At 33.5% G+C, this 3868-nt stretch overlaps 1 long non-coding RNA gene across 1 annotated transcript; it reads left to right on the top strand.

The window, feature by feature from the left end:
- Window positions 1-429: 429 nt before the first annotated feature.
- Window positions 430-2467, top strand: LOC141600988 (uncharacterized). Its single transcript, XR_012524339.1, has 3 exons — window positions 430-526; window positions 626-733; window positions 2257-2467. It is a non-coding gene; the product is annotated as an uncharacterized LOC141600988 (long non-coding RNA).
- The last annotated feature ends 1401 nt before the right edge of the window (window positions 2468-3868 follow it).

Below are 3868 nucleotides of genomic sequence, written 5' to 3'. Positions count from 1 at the left end.
ATAATAATTCAATGAAATATAATTCTATTATATTTTGAAGTAAAGTATTTATTTTGATAGTTTCGAAATGTTTAAAAAATAGTTTAAACCATGTAAAAACCTTTTATTTCGAAATAAGGGCATATCGGGGAAAATGGCGATTCTTGTGAAAATTGGGCAAACGATTTTGGAAATGGGTCGTATGAGTACTCAATCTTCTTGTAATCTCGTGTTTAAGAACTTTGACATTGTCGGAATTTGCATTTGACAAACGGTTCTAATTATCGTCGAAACGAGCCAAACCCGACTAATGAAATTCCGCCACATATCCCGCTCCTTTCCCCCTTTTCCACGGCACTCCTTTTTCCCCCTCCTTCCTATTTCTTCCTAAGGTTTTCTTTGTTCCTTTGTTCTTGCCTCTTGACCGAAAATTCACAAAAAATCAAAAAAAACTTACAATCGTAATTTCATCATAACTTCTTCGTTTCTAGTCCGATTTTCGCAAAATTTATATTTTCGGAATCCTCTCTTCAAGATCTACATCCTAGTATGTTTGAATTTCAGTTTTCATTTTGTCGATTTAAGATGATTTTGGGCATAATTTCGGTTTTAGTAATTATTATTGTGTTTTTGTTGTTTTTAATAGGTGAAGATTATGAGGATGATATAGGGGACTCCTATATAGTAGAGGTTGATGGGTAGCTACTGTTTTTAGGGTTTTCTCAAGGGTTATTTTGCCTTTTTCTAGCTTAAGGTAACATATTTCGAGTTACTCGACGAATAAATGTCACATTCTTTGCTTTTTTGTATGATTTTGTGATTGTTATTTGAGTAGTTTATTTCACATGAAAATATGTGTTAAATTCATGTCTTTTGTATGTTAACTTCACATATTAGTATGGAAATGAAATGGGAATGATTAATTGATGCTTAAAACGATGTTAAAATGAACAAAAACGGAGAAACGGGGGAAAGGGGTGGCGGTATGCCCAAAGAGTCCGGTAGGCCACGGCGACCTTGGGGTTGGCCCGGGTCGGCCCGTTTCTTGTTTCGCGGTTTTTCATGCGTTGTTCGTCGTTTCGGGCGTATTAATGTTATATTTAGTATAAGTAACATATGGGTAGTCTTATGAAATGAATAATGTTAGTAGTAAATATAATGTTGATGGTAAAGTTATGTTTATATTGGTAGTTGGCACATGTTAGGATAGGTTATAATATTAAATTGTAATGAATAGGCTTAAAATGAATTTTATAGCGATAATTGTAATGTTTGGATGATTATGTTTAAAATCGAGCCTTAGTCCCTTTGATGAATCGATGTCGATCAATTGTGTGATTTGGTTGGTCACCGCGATTGAACCCGCACTGTCGCAGAATTTGGGGTTGCGGGTAAAAATTTGGATGAAAATTATTGTGAAAAATGGATAATTGGCCTTATTCTTGTTTTAGGCCATTTATTATGTTTTTAGTTCACATGTGATGTTGGTTGAATTGAATGGTTTCTTATATTGTAGAAACGGCCTTAGATTCCCTGAAACCTTTAATATTGTTAATATTGCTTGAAATGGAATTGGTATTGAATACTTCTTGCAGGTTGTTGTGTTTGTCATAGATAGGTCTTTATAGTCTTTGACGAGTATATGTTCACTGCTTAATAGCCTTTGTGTTCCTGACTTGGTGGGTTTATATCCAAGTTGGGGCATGACCTCATTACTTATTTTGAGGGTAAGTGGTCAGCTTAAGTACTAGCCAACCCTTTGGTGGACTCCTTAGGGTACTCACTTTGTTTTTAAAAAAATTGTGGGTCTTGGGTGCGGTGGTGTGTATCCACATGTCTAGGTCTGCGCAGATTTAGGACTAGGGTTTTGTTGTGTCTTGGCCATGTTTTGATAGAAACTCTGAGCCAAGATACCGGTTCGATTACCTTCCCTACCTCGTGGTATAGACTCGAGTTACAGAGTGACTATTGACGGTGCTAAGAACTTATGCCTGTCTTTGATATATTGCCCTTTCTTGTATGGTAATTTTATGAATTGTAATAGGTGAGATGCAAGCCGGTTACAATTGATAAAGTTTGGATTACTGCTTGTTATATGTTTCACATGATAGTTTAATTTGGTCAGTTTAGTGCTCATATGTTAGAATACTCGATAATTAATTTATTTATGATGTTGTTTACATGTTACATTAAATATGACATTTCGTGGCTGGGAGGACTCGAAGTTACTCCCCACTGAATTGTGGCTTTCGTGTTTGTATAAAATGCGATTGACAGGTTGATGATGATTAAATGGGGTACACGGACGAGCTAGTGAGCAAAAGAACCTTGGACTTAGTTTGGTTATATTTTGTAGTAAACCTTTAAACATATGGTTGTGTTTATATTTTGGAGGGACATATGTCTCCCTCTTTTACTTTGGTTTGTATCACTTTACTCTCGCGACTTTAGCATGGTTATGTAAATTAGTTTGTTAGTATTTGCAGGTTTTGGCACTCTTCATTTGGAAATGTTTGTGAATGGTTTAGAAAAGTTTTTAAAATTACAGGTTTTATTTAGTTGAACCAATTACAAACATATCCTGTCAGTTTTTCTGTAGAATTTACGTGTTTATTTATTACTAAAAATGAGGGTGTCACATAGAGTCCAGTCGATTTCAAGTCAAGTTGTCTAGATAATGTCAAATCTCCGCCGAAGTTAGTACCTACCTTCTGGTCTAGGTCGTGTTGCCTAATTGTTGAGACATCTTCAATGGCGTTAGTAGAGTCAAAACCTCTTGTTAGATTCATTAATCTCTTAAGTTAACATATTCATATATGTAATAATTTATTTAGTCATAAAATAAATGCTAGATCTTATGCATGCAAACTAAAACAAGATAAGAGAAGAAATCATCAATCTTACTATGTGATTTCGGATTAAAGGGCACCAACAAATTCACCTATTTGTTAGTTCTTGAGCTTTCCTTAAAATGGATGAACAAGGTTCAAATTAGAACCTCTCCCAAAAGTATATACCCAAGGAAACCTCTTAATAACTAATATTATTATGATCTAGTAATAATATAAGTCTTACTATAAAAATTGACAAAAAAAAAAAAATTGTATTTCCTCTTGAATATTTTCGACCAAGAGGAGAGATTTGTGAGTTTTTATTTCTCTAAGTTTTCACAAAATGGTAGAGAGAATTAATATTTCTTACACTAGAAATATATGTGAAGTAGTAGAATGAATAATAGAGGAAAAACCCTCTATAATTCCCTCTTGGAAAACCGGTGGGGAGGGGTGACTAGTGCCCAATGCATGAGCTTGTGTTCTTCTCAAGATCAACTAGGTTTGCATGGCTATATTAGGCTGTAATCATTGTGTTTTCCACTTAAAATAATTAACACAATTTAAACCATATACTCCCTCCATATTTTCGGCACTTGTAACATAAAATGGATGGTCCATTTTATTTTGTCATTTGTCAATGGTGACATATGTGACATGTTACTTGACATGTGAAATTGTAATGTATTTTTAACATATTAAAAATCAACATACTCGTAAAATATGTCATATACAAAATCGACTAGTAATTCGTAATTACTTGTACCAAAACGGTTTATCAAATTAAAAATTACAACGTCTTGTATTTATAATAAATCATTCAATCAATTTCAAATTCAATTGTTTCGTAAACAATAATTTTATCCAAGTAATAAAACAATTCGATTACTTAGACTGTATCTAATTTAATCGAATTATAATAAGACACGTTAATCTTACTCACAAATCATCCGTCAATTTAAAGCAATTTAATTAACTCGTATCGGCATACGATTTATTAAATAATCAATTAAGAGTATTTCCCTATAGGTATGACCTATGGGGATCAACTGATCACC

This window comes from Silene latifolia, chromosome 1, assembly GCF_048544455.1.
Source record: "Silene latifolia isolate original U9 population chromosome 1, ASM4854445v1, whole genome shotgun sequence".
In the NCBI taxonomy this organism is placed as follows: Eukaryota; Viridiplantae; Streptophyta; class Magnoliopsida; order Caryophyllales; family Caryophyllaceae; genus Silene; species Silene latifolia.
This window is presented reverse-complemented; position numbering and strand designations above follow the sequence as displayed.